Below are 16,510 nucleotides of genomic sequence, written 5' to 3'. Positions count from 1 at the left end.
GCGACAAGTCGAGCTTTGTAGACAATAATATTACCATCAGCGTCAGTCTTCTTCTTGAAGATCCATTTATTCTCTATGGGTCGCCGATCATCGGGCAAATCCACCAAAGTCCACACTTTGTTCTCATACATGGATCCTATCTTAGATTTCATGGCCTCAAGCCATTTATCGGAATGTGGGCTCATCATAGCTTCTTCATAGTTCATAGGTTTGCAATGGTCTAGTAACATGACTTCCAGAACAGGATTACCATTCCACTGAGGTGTCGATCGTGTTCTGGTTGACCTACGAGGTTAGGTAGTAACTTGATCTGAAGTTTCATGATCATCATCATTAGCTTCCTCTCAAGTCGGTGTAGGCATCACGGGAACGGATTTCTCTGATGAGCTACTTTCCAAATTGAGAGAAGGTACAATTACCTCATCAAGTTCTACTTTCCTCCCACTAACTTCTTACGAGAGAAACTCCTTATTTAGAAAGGTTCCATTCTTGGCAACGGAGATCTTGCCTTCGGATCTATGGTAGAATGTGTACCCAATTATTTCCTTAGGGTATCCTATGAAGACGCACTTCTCCGATTTGGGTTTGAGCTTATCAGGTTGAAGCCTTTTGACATAAGTGTCGCAACCCCAAACTTTAAGAAACGAAAACTCACCCCTACTAAAAAAGAATCTCGTCCGAGATTCAAGCGTAGGGTAAGATGAAGGGGAAAGGCAAACTAGCATAATCTTCATGATCCAGGTTGCACTTCATAATAACATTGATTCGATCACCAACGTTGTGTCGATGTCTAGCTCTGAGAACTCTAGCTATCATGACAACAAGAGGAAAAGGAAACTCTAGAAGGATAAATCTTCTTGAAGATCGAACAACTCAGGATCAACTCACGGGATGAGACATAGCAACATCTCTCGAGCTGAGACACGAAGCACACATCTAGAGGGATGGAGTGGAACAGATGATGAGGGTTCACTAGGTAGACAACAATCCCACACTTACAAGGGTGGTGAACGGTTCTCAACGTAGCAAGGATTTGAGTTGCCATGATACCATATCGAGACACCTCAGGGAAGGTGACTCGTAGAACCATTCCTTAAGTGGCAAAAAGAATTACTTTTGATTCAGAGATCATTGAGGCTCTCTATACCAGTCTAAGACAATTCACCAGCAATTGTTTTGGCAGAGTGTGAAGGAATGGCATACCCAGAAAAGAATGGATGATGTGGATTACCTTGTCGAAGGCAAGGCAATGGATGATTTTTCTTATCATTGGAAATGGATGGAACCCCTGGTAGGACCACTTTTGAAAATGATCTTGATTAGTAACTATTGAGAAGGGTAATCTAGAGTAGGGTGTCACGATGGTAGTGCAAGCTGGGAACAAAATGCTAATGATGGAAATGATTCTAGTAACTGGGGAATAACTCAACGGACGAGAGAGATTCCACTGTTGAAACGTTATAGCATAACCGAGGAAACTGAGAGCAATCCCAGTTGGTACCGGTGATAACACCTAGTGCTTGCGCGTGCTCTCAAGAACTTGAGCATTTCCATATTCATCAAGGTTCTACCAATATCAGTGTCAAGGAACCTGGCAACACAACATACTACCATGATGAATATTGGTGGAGGATGTAGATGCAAAGGAAGATAACACTTTCTCAGATTTCACCTTAGCGAGGCCAAGGGAACAAAATCTGGATGATCGACCGAGAGATATTTAACACTCCGCTTCTAATGTTCTCCTTGATGTGCTAGCGTAATCCATTCATAGATATGGTTGATATCTAGAACATCAAGTAAAAGGTCGGACTTCGGGAACACAAAAATCCATAAGAAACAACTAGGAAGTAAATCCTACGAAATCCTTATGGGGAGGTGGACAACTTCCTCAATCAAGATACTACAATAATAGGTCTTCCGGCTGGGTGTGTTGGCCACGACATCCACTTTACCAGGTTACAAAGAGACCAATACTATAATTCTTGGGAAATGTTCCAACCATCATATCTGCCTGAGATTCAGATCTGGTTGGTGTTAGAATATTCCAGACTCATCAAGTCTAGAGAGAAAAAATTAAAGTTTGCAACAGAAATCGATGAGATGACATTGCAAGATTCTCAGGAAATGGACTATGATATTAGGCTCCAAAACATGAGTTGGTTCTGCTACAAACATGTGAACATGTTGTTCCAGACAAACATGATCACATGGTAGTCTTACAACGAAACACTACCGAGTTCTGGTTGGAAACCATCATCGAGGATAACGGAATCTGGTACAAATCCGTCTGGTATCTTCAGGACTAGCACTTAGAACTTATTATCCTTGAACAAATCAATCAATGGCTTGGTGTGCTAGGGACACATATAGAATGAAGATGATCAGTCTATCAGACCACAGAATACTTCGCACATATGCATGACTGATTTGGAATGATTCCAAAGGAAGCAACATTGACTTTCTCGAATCCACGGCGGCAACTAGCATCAGATGCACATGAACTGGAGAGAGTCACTTCTTATATCCGAACATATGCTTCATGATCTAGCATGAAGAGATGCTTTCAAGAGTTTCCAACACTAGCTTAATGTTCAACAAAGTCATGGAGGAGATAAGGATATTGTCGATGGGCTCAACAACAATTCATCCAGGTTTCCATATAAATGGAATTCCATAATTAAGTGAACACGGTGATAGCATTGGTCAGACCAAAAGATGTAATGGTGTATGCTCGGGGGATCAGCCACGAGTAAGACAACATTACGAATACCGTTGGTTTTGATTTTATTTGACGATAGCCTATACTTAAATCAAAGGTTTGGGTAAGACAATAGATCCAACAATTGACCACGAGGATCAATCAATGAAGATATCATCTTTCTTCAACTCACACGCACAAGAATACCCCTTTGGGATGAACTAAGTCAGACAAGCTTTTTATCTTCCAACTCTCCAAGTTTTTGTTTAGCTTAACCCACTAGTTCGGGGTATCCGACACAGATTCTTGGAGAAAGGATGGTTTACAATAAAACCAACATGATCACGAACTCAACATAGCGGTCAGGTGACGACCTGGTGATACTTCCAAGAAGATATTCGGAAAATCACGAACCACCGATATGTTACTAAGCTCGAGAACAATCTTGCTTTTCAGGACAAGATGGTATGATGTAATAAGCAAGGATTGACACTATCCTAACTCATTGATCAAAAAAGTGCACGAGGAATAAGGACTAGGTAGCACGATCAACCTTAGGATGGTGATTCAATAACCAACATGCTAAGGATGAAATTATTGTCCTTGAACTACCAAGCAACAGAGTTGCTAGGAGTATTGATTTCACACATCACGATTCACTTGTCGGCATTTCGGTTGCAACAACACGGGGTCCAAGGGATGAGCAACGATGGCGAGAAGTATCACTGTATCAAGAGTTCATGAGATGGTGTGCAATTCCCATGACAATCTTAATATAAAGATGGTAATACTCCAAGGTAGAACAGAACAAAAGCTGGATTAGCAATTTGATCTGTGGAATACGACTGCTTTGACCCAATCCTGGATATGGATGAGGTGCTGGAGTTTGTTTCTATTAGTCATTACAGAATAGGATGGCTTGACGGACCACAAGAATAATAGGCATCGATGAACGAATGCATGCATACTCTTGACTATCAATTGATAGACGAAGGTCAGAAGACAACTAAAGAGGGACAACTCGAAAGAACATACAATTTACTGAGTTGTGGATGCATAGATTAGCATGTCGAACCAGGTTCAACAGGTTTCTTTCGGATAACCCATGCAGAGAGGGTAGGACTGGCAGAGTAACAACATAGAATCGAGAACTCATTGAGAGCACTCTTGTCGTGATCTTTTGGTTCAAGAACTTCTGCCATAAATAGTTCATGGTATTTGGAAGAAGGATACACGATGAACCTCGAGGACTATCACAAAGGTTACTAATAACTTAAAGGAACGAGCAAACACTAACAACATGAAGTAAGTAGGGTGAATCTTGGGTGCAAGAACCCAGGAGTAGAATACCTACTACTAAGTGGCATCACGGGATGCTTTCAGGAATAATGGCCAGAATCATCACATTGGGAACATAAAACATGGCTAGATTACTAGATGATACTCTAGACACCTAGGGTCATAATAATAACTTCAACATAAATGACGAGGCAATAAAGTACCTCAACCCACCGATTAGTGTGGTTAATCTGGCCCAAAGGATCATCGGGAACGGGAAGGAGGGATTTGCAAATGCATGAGACTATTTAGAAACCTGGGATGACTCGGACAACATAACGGTTGTAAATGCTCGAAAAGATTTAAGACATCCTGCAAATGGTGGCATAACCACTCGATCATCTCAATATAAAGGTTCCGAGATCAACTATGAACACACGGAGGTAGTAGTAACTGAACTGGGGCTTGAATCCGACAATCTTATAGGTCTACAGATTAGTAACACGTGATCCTGATAGAAAGAAGAGAAAGCCCAGTTCCTTAACCCTGTAGAAAAGATATGATGACTCAGATCAGAAGGCATACGATAAAGGAGTAAAAGAGCCTTACTTTCCATCCCACAATCAATTCCCCTACATAACTAAAGAATTTCTAGACTCAACTTCGACCAGTTTGGCTTGGTAATCCTACAGGCAATCAGGCTCTGATACCAACGCTGTCAGGACCCCGATCCTATGCCACACCGATCTAGCATGTAACATTTCATATCACTTTGCGGCCTCACGCATGGTATTCCCATGGGTGTCGCCATACCAGGTGATACGTCTCCAACGTATCTATAATTTATGAAGCATTCATGCTATTTTATTATCTATTTTGTATGTTTACGGGATTTATTATACACTTTTATATTATTTTTGGGACTAACCTGTTAACCGGAGGCCCAACCCATATTGCTGTTTTCTTGCCTATTTCAGTGTTTCGAAGAAAAGGAATATCAAACAGAGTCCAAATGGAATGAAACCTTCGGGAGCGCTATTTTTGGAACGAAAGCGATCCAGGAGACTTGGAGTTGAAGTCAAGGAAGCTTCGAGGTGGCCACGAGGGTGCCCCCCTACTAGGCGCGCCCCCTATCTCGTGGGCCCCTCGAGACTCCCCTGACCGACTTCTTTTGCCCATATATTCCCATATACCCTAAAAACATCGAAGCAAACAATAGATCGGGCGTTCCATCACCGCAAGCCTCTGTAGCCACCAAAAACCTCTCGGGAGCCTGTTCCGGCACCCTGCCGGAGGGGGGATCCTTCACCGGTGGCCATCTTCATCATCCCGGCGCTCTTCATGACGAGGAGGGAGTAGTTCACCCTCGGGGCTGAGGGTATGTACCAGTAGCTATGTGTTTGATCTCTCTCTCTCTCTTGTGTTCTCTCTATGGCCGATCTTGATGTATCACGAGCTTTGCTATTATAGTTGGATCTCATGATGTTTCTCCCCCTCTACTCTCTTGTGATGAATTGATTTTTCCCTTTGAAGTTATCTTGTCGGATTGAGTCTTTGAGGATTGGAGAACACTTGATGTATGTCTTGCCGTGCTTATCTGTGGTGACAATGGGATATCACGTGATCCACTTGATGTATGTTTTGGTGATCAACTTGCGGGTTCCTCCTATGAACCTATGCATAGGGGTTGGCACATGTTTTCATCTTGACTTTCCGGTAGAAACTTTGGGGCACTCTTTGAAGTACTTTTGTGTTGGTTGAATAGATGAATCTGAGATTGTGTGATGCATATTGTATAATCATGCCCACGGATACTTGAGGTGACAATGGAGTATCTAGGTGACATTAGGGTTTTGGTTCATTTGTGTCTTAAGGTGTTATTCTAGTATGAACTCTATGATAGATTGAACGGAAAGAATAGCTTTGTGTTATTTTACTACGGACTCTTGAATAGATAGAACAGAAATGATAACTTTGAGGTGGTTTCGTACCCTACCATAATCTCTTCGTTTGTTCTCCGCTATTAGTGGCTTTGGAGTGACTCCTTGTTGCATGTTGAGGGATAGTTATATGATCCAGTTATGTATTATTGTTGAGAGAACTTGTAGTAGTGAAAGTATGAACCCTATGCCTAGTTTCCTAGCATTGCAATACCGTTGATGCTCACTTTTACCACTTGCTACCTTGCTGTTTTTATATTTTCAGATTACAAAAACCTATATCTACCATCCATATTACACTTGTGTCAGCATCTCTTTGCCGAACTAGTGCACCTATACAATTTACCATTGTATTGGGTGTGTTGGGGGCACAAGAGACTCTTTGTTATTTGGTTTCAGGGTTGCTTGAGAGAGACCATCTTCATCCTACGCCTCCCACGGATTGATAAACATTAGGTAATCCACTTGAGGGAAATTTGCTACTGTCCTACAAACCTCTGCAATTGGAGGCCCAACAACGTCTACAAGAAGAAGGTTGTGTAGTAGACATCAAGCTCTTTTCTGGTGCCGTTGCCGGGGAGGTGAGTGCTTGAAGGTATATCTTTAGATCTTGCAATCAAATCTTTTTGTTTCTTGTTTTATAACTAGTTTAGTTTATAAAAGAAAATTACCAAAAAAATGGAATTGAGTTTGTCTCATACGCTTCATGTTTTTAATATCTTTCATAAGTATAATGAAAAGGAAAATTGTCCTCAAGTGCTAGAAGAAGAAGTCTATAAAATGTTTGGTACTAAATCTTTGAATGATGAGCATGATTGCAATGTTGTTAGTATGAATTCCTTGAATATCCATGATGGTAATGATATGCAAAGCCACAAGCTTGGGGAGGCTAGGTTTAATGAAGATGATATTTTTAGCCTCCCAAGTTTTGATATGCAAAGTTGTTATGATGATAGCATGCCTCTTACCTATGATGATTATATTGATGAAAGTGGTTTGGAAGAGTGTCAACTTTAGGAAGTAGTGATCCCAATATTTTGGAGGATGTTGAATCTTATTGTGATGAATATGAAAGTGGATTTGGAAGAGTGTCAACTTTATTTAGTGATGATTCCACTATCTTGGAAGAGGTTTCAATCGATTATGATGAGAACAAAGTTGCTACTTATGATGATTATTGTGATGAAACTTATGCTATAAAAAGTAGTGATGATTATATTTATAAAACTTGTCATGATTATGATTACCCTTTTTCTGAACATTACTCTTTTAATGTGGAAACAATTTATAGTATTCAAGTCTTTTATGATACTCCCACTATTCCAAATGAGAAGAATTTCGCTTATATGGAGAGTAGTAAATTTTCTATGCTTGTAGATCATGAAAAGAATGCTTTACGTGCTGGTTATATTGTTGAATTCATTCATGATGCTACTGAAAATTATTATGAGGGAGGAATATATGCTTGTAGGAAATGCAATAATATCAAGTTTCCTCTCTATGTGTTGAAAATCTTGAAGCTATGCTTGTTTTACCTTCCTATGCTAGTTGATTATTGTTCCCATAAGTTTTTGCTCACAAAATCGCTATGCATAGGAAGTGGGTTAGACTTAAATGTGCTAGTCATATGCTTCATGATGCTCCCGTTATGTTTCAATTCTTGTCTTTTACGTGAGCATCATTGTCATCATCGTGCCTATCTAGAAAGGCATTAAAGAAAAGCGCTGGTTGGGAGACAACCCAATATTTACCCTTACTGTTTTAGTGTGTACACATAATTATGCTATTGTAGTAATGATGTTTTATATCTTTTGTTTCAATAAACTTCCAAGTAAGACCTTTAGGATAGCTTACAGTGATAGTTGTGTTGATCCTGCTGAAAATCAGAAACTTTTGCACCCAGTAAATTAGTTTTGATAATTCACAGAATTGTGCTTTTGATCTGATTCTTTTTGATCTGGATTAGTACAGAAATATATTAGGACTTCCTAATTTGGTAGGATGTTTGGAGTTCCATAAGTATACATTTAATACAGATTACTACAGACTGTCCTATTTTTGACATACTATGTTTTCTATGTGTTGTTTGCTTATTTTGATGAATCTATGAGTAGTATCGGAGGGTATGAACCATAGAGAAGTTTGAATACAGTAGGTTTAACACCAATATGAAGTTATAATGAGTTCACAACAGTACCTAAGTGGTGGTTTTATTTTCTTATACTAACGGAGCTTACGAGTTTTCTGTTGAGTTTTGTGTTGTGAAGTTTTCAAGTTTTGGGTAAAGATTCGATGGACTATGGAATAAGGAGTGGCCAGAGCCTAAGCCTGGGGATTAATATGGCACCCAAGATATTCAAGTACAACCAAGATCCTAAGCTTGGGGATGCCCCGGAAGGCATCCCCTCTTTCGTCTTTGTTCATTGGTAACTTTACTTGGAGCTATATTTTTATTCACCACATGATATGTGTTTTGCTTGGAGCGTCATTTTATTTTGTTAGTTTTGCTTGCTGTTATTTAGAATAATGTTTTGCATCTTTATTTTCAATAAAAATGTCAAGCATAGCCTTTACCATGCTTATTTTGCTAGTATGCATGTTGCTGTTTGAAAACAGAAAGTTCACCACTGTTGCAAAAATTCCCTAGAAGAGTCAGAGAATGGTATAATGTTGAAACTTTTTGCATATTGAGCTCTGATAAATCTTCTACAGCGTAGTATTTTTCTCATAATTTTTGGGTTTAGGGAAGTATAGATACTCTTGCACCCTTTATAGACTGTACTGTTTTTGCAGATTGCTGTTATGTTTGCATTGTTTGCATATGTTTGCTTGTTTAATGATTCTAATTGAGGATAGGAGTATTAAATATGCAGAGGCATTTAGTATGAAGTGTTGAATAATAATTTTAGTTATTTTTTACAGTAGAAAATGATAAGGTTTTGCATTGGTTTATACTAACCTATCTCACGAGTTCTTGTTGAGTTTGGTGTGGATGAAGCTTTTGATAAAAAGAGAAACCATGATATGAGAGGAATTAAGGAGACACAAAAGTTCAACCTTGGGGATGCCCAAGGCATCCCAAGATAATATTTCAAGCAGGCTCAAGCATCTAAGCTTGGGGATGCCCCGGTAGGCATCCCACCTTTCTTCTTCAACCACTATCGGTTAGTATCGGTTGAGCCTAAGTTTTTGCTTCTTCACATGAGTTGTGCTATCCTTGCAATGTCATTTTATTTTGCTTTGCTTGCTGTTTGAATAAAATACCAAGATCTGAAATTCTTAAATGAGAGAGTCTTCACATAGTTACGTAACTATTTAGCTACTCATTGATCTTCACTCATATTTTTTTGGAGTAGTTTGTCATTTACTCATGTGCTTCACTTATATCCTATGAGTAAATGGTTGAATGAGTTGAAAGTCATAAATCTGAAATTATATATGTTTCATTTGCTTATCCCATGGGGAGTAATGACTTCACATCTAAGAAGTAGAGGTTGTAAATTTATTGAAGGTTAGCAAGCATTGTATTGGTCATTTGAACAATTCATGAAAGAATATTGAAGGAAGAGAGATTTCACATATAAATATACTATCTTAGACATCTTTTATAATTGTGAGCACTCATTAAGTATGACATGCTTAAGAGTTGATGTTGGACAAGGAAGACAACGTAATGGGTTATGTTTTCTCACATCTCAGTTAAAGTATATTGTCACGGATCATTCAAACATGTTGAGCTTGCCTTTCCCCCTCATGCTAGCCAAATTCCTTGCACCAAGTAGAGATACTACTTGTGCTTCCAAATATCCTTAAACCTAGTTTTGCCATGAGAGTCCACCATACCTACCTATGGATTGAGTAAGATCCTTCAAGTAAGTTGTCATCGGTGCAAGCAATGAAAATTGCTCTCTAAATATGTATGATCTATTAGTGTGAAGAAAATAAGCTTTATACGATCTTTTTATGGAAGCAATAAAAGCGACGGACTGCATAATAAAGGTCCGTATACAAGTGGCAATATAAAGTGACGTTCTTTTGCATTAAGATTTTGTGCATCCAACCATAAAAGCGCATGACAACCTCTGCTTCCCTCTGCGAAGGGCCGATCTTTTACTTTATGCAAGAGTCAAGGTGATCTTCACCTTTCCCTTTTTCATTTTATCCTTTGGCAAGCACCTCGTGTTGGAAAGATCCTGATATATATCCAATTGGATGTAAGTTAGCATGAACTATTATTGTTGACATCACCCAAAGGTGAATACGTTGGGAGGCAACACTATAAGCCCCTACCTTTCTCAGTGTCCGATTAAAACTCCATAACCATTAGTATTGCGTGAGTGTTAGCAATCATGGAAGACTATATGATAGTTGAGTATGCGGAGTTTGCTAAATCAAAGCTCTGACATAGACCCTTCCTGAAAATAAGATGAATTGTAATTGTTTGATGACTGAGAATGAAGTTTGCTAGCTTTCAAGAAAGTTTATGGTCTATGCTTTAACATATGAATTGCTTGTTACTTGTTCGTGGGAAGTTTTATGAGACGAACTACTGTTATGACATATAATCATGCTAGAAAAGGTGATTGGAATTATCATTGATCAAACTTGTGCACCTTCTAGCATTCACACTTCTTAAATTCTTTCTTTTATCATTTACCTACTCAAGGACGAGCAGTAATTAAGCTTGGGGATGCTGATACGTCTCAAACGTATCTATAATTTATGAAGCATTCATGCTATTTTATTATCTATTTTAGATGTTTATGAGCTTTATTATACACTTTTATATTATTTTTGGGACTAACCTATTAATCGGAGGCCCATCCAACATTGTTGTTTTCTTGCCTATTTCAGTGTTTCGAAGAAAAGGAATATCAAACGGAGTCCAAACGGAATGAAACCTTCAGGAGCGTTATTTTTGGAACGGAAGCGATCCAGGAGACTTGGAGTTGAAGTCAAGGAAGCTTCGAGGTGGCCACGAGGGTGGGGGGTGCCCCCCGTACGGGGCACGCCCCCTATCTCATGGGCCCCTCGAGACTCCCCCGACCAACTTCTTTCACCTATATATTCCCATATACCCTAAAAACATCGAAGCGAACAATAGATCGGGAGTTCCGTCGCCACAAGCCTCTGTAGCCACCAAAAACCTCTTCGGAGCCCGTTCCGGCACCCTTCCGGAGGGGGGATCCCTCACCGGTGGCCATCTTCATCATCCCGGTGCTCTCCATGACGAGGAGGGGGTAGTTCACCCTCGGGGCTGAGGGTATGTACCAGTGGCTATGTGTTTGATATCTCTCTCTCTCTCTCTCTCTTGTGTTCTCTCTATGACCGATCTTGATGTATCGCGAGCTTTGCTATTATAGTTGGATCTTATGATGTTTCTCCCCCTCTACTCTCTTGTGATGAATTGATTTTTCCCTTTGAAGTTATCTTGTCGGGTTGAGTCTTTGAGGATTTGAGAACACTTGATGTATGTCTTGCCGTGCTTATCTGTGGTGACAATGGGATATCACGTGATCCACTTGATGTATGTTTTGGTGATCCGCTTGCGGGTTCTGCCCATGAACCTATGCATAGGGGTTGGCACATGTTTTCGTCTTGACTCTCCGGTAGAAACTTTGGGGCACTCTTTGAAGTACTTTTGTGTTGGTTGAATAGATGAATCTGAGATTGTGTGATGCATATCGCATAATCATGCCCACGGATACTTGAGGTGACAATGGAGTATCTAGGTGACATTAGGGTTCTGGTGGATGTGTGTCTTAAGGTGTTATTCTAGTATGAACTCTATGATAGATTGAACAGAAAGAATAACTTTGTGTTATTTTAGTATGGACTCTTGAATAGATAGAACAGAAAGGATAACTTTGAGGTGGTTTCGTACCCTACCATAATCTCTTCGTTTGTTCTCCTCTATTAGTGGCTTTGGAGTGACTCTTTGTTGCATGTTGAGGGATAGTTATATGATCCAGTTATGTTATTATTGTTGAGAGAACTTGCACTAGTGAAAGTATGAACCCTATGCTTGTTTCCTAGCATTGCAATACCATTTGTGCTTACTTTTACCACTTGCTACCTTGCTGTTTTTATATTTTCAGATTACAAAAACCTATATCTACCAACCATATTGCACTTGTATCACCATCTCTTCGCCGAACTAGTGCACCTATACAATTTACCATTGTATTGGGTGTGTTGGGGACACAAGAGACTCTTTGTTATTTGGTTGCAGGGTTGCTTGAGAGAGACCATCTTCATCCTACACCTCCCACGGAATGATAAACCTTAGGTCATCCACTTGAGGGAAATTTGCTACTATCCTACAAACCTCTGCACTTGGAGGCCCAACAACATCTACAAGAAGAAGGTTGTGTAGTAGACATCACCAGGCCCGGGACCGTTTGCTCCTTTTGGCTCACGTATATGATAGTGCCGCTAGCATCCATATGACAAAGAACCCGGGCTGACATGGCTAGTCATAAACCCAAAGTGGCACTAACTTACAGGGATAGGCATACATGACCCAGCAACAAATGTGTTAGTCATCAGCGAGTGAATCCGGGCTGTATTAACTGGGGTAACAGGACTCCGGAGAATTCGGGCTGTAGCAGGCTAGCAGGACTCCGGTAGACAGCTCGTGACATTTCCCCGAAGGGACAGACACAGGAACGAAGAAGGACACATGCCGGCCAGCCTAAGTGTTCCGGAGCAGTAGCAAGCTACCAGGGCTGAGTGGAAGAACTAGGAGTCCTTGTAAGAGAGGCTACCAAGGATAAATAACTAGATAGTCAGATCCCACACATACCAAGCATTTCAAATCATACACACAATATGCTCGATATGTGCGGCATCACAACATAACTCTATGACTCAAAGTATTTATTCAATAGGCTCCGAGGAGCGAGATATTACAAACATGGGTCTCACGACCCAACATTTAGAGCATACAAGTCAAAGCACAAACGGAAGCTTAACATGTCTGAGTACAGATATCTACAAATCAAAAAGGCTGAGAAGCCTGACTATCTACCAGATCCTGCCGAGGGCACAAGATCGTAGCTGAGGTAACAAGCTAAATGTCGAAGTCCACACAGAACTACTAGTGAGACTGAAGTCTCTCTACAAAAACATAAAATAGGCAAACGTGAGTACAAATGTACAAAGCAAGACTTACATCAGAACTGACTACATATGCATCATTATCAACAAAGGGGATGGCGGGGTTTAACTGCAGCAAGCCAGCTTTGACTCGGTGGCTAACTTGAACTACGACTGCAAGTAAGTCTTTTGAGCTGGCGCACACGAGTCCACATATTCATCATATCAATACACCACTATGGATCTGCTCCCGTCTCCCTACAAGAAGGCCATCCATAGCATTCACGCTTATCTTGCGTATTTTAGAGTATCCACTTTCACTTGTCTATGAACTGTATAGTAAACCCAGAGGTCCTTTACTACGGACGCGGCTATTCGAATAGATTATGTTAACCCTGTAGGGGTGTACTTCTTCATACATGTTTCCACCACTTAGCGTCTGCACACGACATGTGCTCGGCAGACTTCAAGCAAAAGCCGACGTGGGTGTAGACCATGACCTACCTAAAAACCTAAGTCTCTAGTCCAGGTTTATCGCCTATTCAGGTTCTATGCGCAGGGAGTCCGGCCGAGGTTTCCACATACGGCCCCGAACGATGTGTACAGGGTTCCGCGACACCAAACTAGCGCCCGGCATACCCGGCCACGTGCCTAACACGTCACAGCCCACCCCTCCGGTCGGCGCTGCGCACGGCCTCCAGCAACTACAAACACTAGGAACTACTTGCAACTCCTGGACAGAGGACTAGGGTGGTTAAGAAGTCAAGCAGGGTCATGTTTTAGAGCCCAATGCATGGTAGTAGCTGTTTCATGGATCACAAACATAGAACTCAATTTCTGAGGACGACTTCAGTGAGACAACCCACCATGTACTCCTACATAGCCTCTCACCGCTACCTTTACCAAATCGTGTCCACACACTTAGCTCACTCACAGTAGGACATGTTCACCACTTTCCAGTTCATTCCCTATGAATCAGACATGACGCAACTCTAAGCAGTAGCAGGCATGACAAACGATCCTATGCCACACGGTCTAGCATGTAACACTTCATATCACTTTGCGGCCTGACGCACGGTATTCCCACGGCTGTCGCCTTACCAGGCCCGGGACCGTTTTTGCCTTTTGGCTCACGTATATGATAGTGTTGCTAGCATCGATATGACAAAGAACCTGGGCTGACATGGCTAGTCGTAAACCCAAAGTGGCACTAACTTACAGGGACAAGCATACATGACCCAGCAACGAACGTGTCGGTCATCAGCGAGTGAATCCGGGCTGTAGCAACAAGGCTAACAGGACTCCGGAGAATCCGGGCTGTAGCAGGCTAGCAGGACTCCGGTAGACACCGCGTGACATTTCCCCGAAGGGACAGACACAGGAACGAAGAAGGACACATGCCGGCCAGCCTAAGTGTTCCGGAGTAGTAGCAAGCTACCAGGGCTGAGTGGAAGCACTAGGAGACATTTCCTTGTAAGAGAGGCTACCAAGGATAAACAACTAGATAGTCAGATCCCACACATACCAAGCATTTCAAATCATACACACAATATGCTCGATATGTGCAAATACAACATGGCATCACAACATAACTCTATGACTCAAAGTATTTATTCAATAGGCTCCGAGGAGCGAGATATTACAAACATGGGTCTCATGACCCAACATTCAGAGCATACAAGTCAAAGCACAAACGAAATCTTAACATGTCTGAGTATAGACATCTACAAATGAAAAGGCTGAGAAGCCTGACTATCTACAAGATCCTGCCGATGGCACAAGATCATAGCTGAGGTAACAAGCTAAACGTCGAAGTCGACGCGGAACTACTAGTGAGACTGAAGTCTATCTGCAAAAACATAAAATAGGCAAACGTGATTACAAATGTACCCAGCAAGACTTACATCAGAACTAACTACATATGCATCATTATCAACAAAGGGGATGGTGGGGTTTAACTGCAGCAAGCCAGCTTTGACTCGGTGGCTAACCTGAACTACGACTGCAAGTATGTCGTTTGAGGTGGTGCACACGAGTCCACATATTCACCATATCAATACACAACTATGGATCCGCTCTCGTCTCCCTACGAGAGCGCCATCCATAGCACTCAAGCTTATCTTGCGTATTTTAGAGTATCCACTTTCACTTGTCTATGAACTGTATAGGAAACCCAGAGGTCCTTTACCACGGACGCGGCTATTCGAATAGATTATGTTAACCCTGCAGGGGTGTACTTCTTCATACATGTTTCCACCACTTAGCGTCTGCACACGACATGTGCTCGGCAGACTTCAAGCAAAAGCCGACGTGGGTGTAGACCACGACCTACCTAAACACCTAAGTCTCTAGTCCAGGTTTATCGCCTATTCAGGTTCCATCCACAGGGAGTCCGGCAAAGGTTTCCACAAATGGCCCCGAACGATGTGTACAGGGTTCCGCGACACCAAACGGGCGCCCGACATACCCGATCACATGCCTACCGTGTCACAGCCCACCCCTTCGGTCGGTGCTGCGCATGGCCTCCAGCAACTACAAACACCAGGAACTGCTTGCAACTCCTGGACAGAGGACTAGGGTGGTTAAGAAGTCGAGCGGGGTCATATTTTAGGGCCCAATGCATGGTAGTAGCTGTTTCATGGATCACAAACATAGAACTTAGTTCCTGAGGATGGCTTCAGTGAGACAACCCACCATGTACTCCTACATGGCCTCTCACCCCTACCTTTACCAAATCGTGTTCACACACTTAGCTGGACATGTTCACCACTTTCCAATTCATTCCCGATGAATCAGACATGACACAACTCTAAGCAGTAGCAGGCATGACAAACAAACATGAATGAGTAGGCACAACAGGGCTCAAACAACTCCTACTCATGCTAGTGGGTTTCATCTATTTACTGTGGCAATGACAGGTCATGCAGAGGAAAAGGGGTTCAACTACTGCAACAAGTAACAAATGAATCATTGTTGTCCTAATGCAGCAAAAGAGAGCAGGAGCGAGAGAGTGGGATTGTATCGGAATGAACAAGGGGGTTTTGCTTGCATGGCACTTCCGAAGATAGTATAGCTCTTCATCGGTGTCATCGAACTCCTCGTCGGTGCCACATCTATCGAGAGGGGACAAATACTGGCAAATAGGAAAATACACAATCAGTGCAATGCACAGTATGATGCATGATCATGACATGGCAAAATGAATGTGTTGGCCTAATGCAACTGTAACCAGGGTGGTTTGAGTTATTTTGAACCAAAGGTTCAACTTCAAACTCAAACTATGAATTTAAATAGTGCATTATCATGTTCTGATCTAAACAGCAATGTTAAGTTGTTTAAACATGAATGAAACCAGTACATATGGATAGGTTGGATTTTTCTGATCATTTTTCATATATAAATTATTTCATTTTGAGTTATATAAACATGAATGAAACCAGTACATATATAGAAGTTTTAGCTATTTTTTGTAATTTCCTGAATTAAAAATAAA

This window comes from Triticum aestivum, chromosome 5B, assembly GCF_018294505.1.
Source record: "Triticum aestivum cultivar Chinese Spring chromosome 5B, IWGSC CS RefSeq v2.1, whole genome shotgun sequence".
Classification (NCBI taxonomy): Eukaryota; Viridiplantae; Streptophyta; class Magnoliopsida; order Poales; family Poaceae; genus Triticum; species Triticum aestivum.
The sequence above is the reverse complement of the archived record's forward strand: the minus strand, read 5'-3'. Positions refer to the sequence as shown.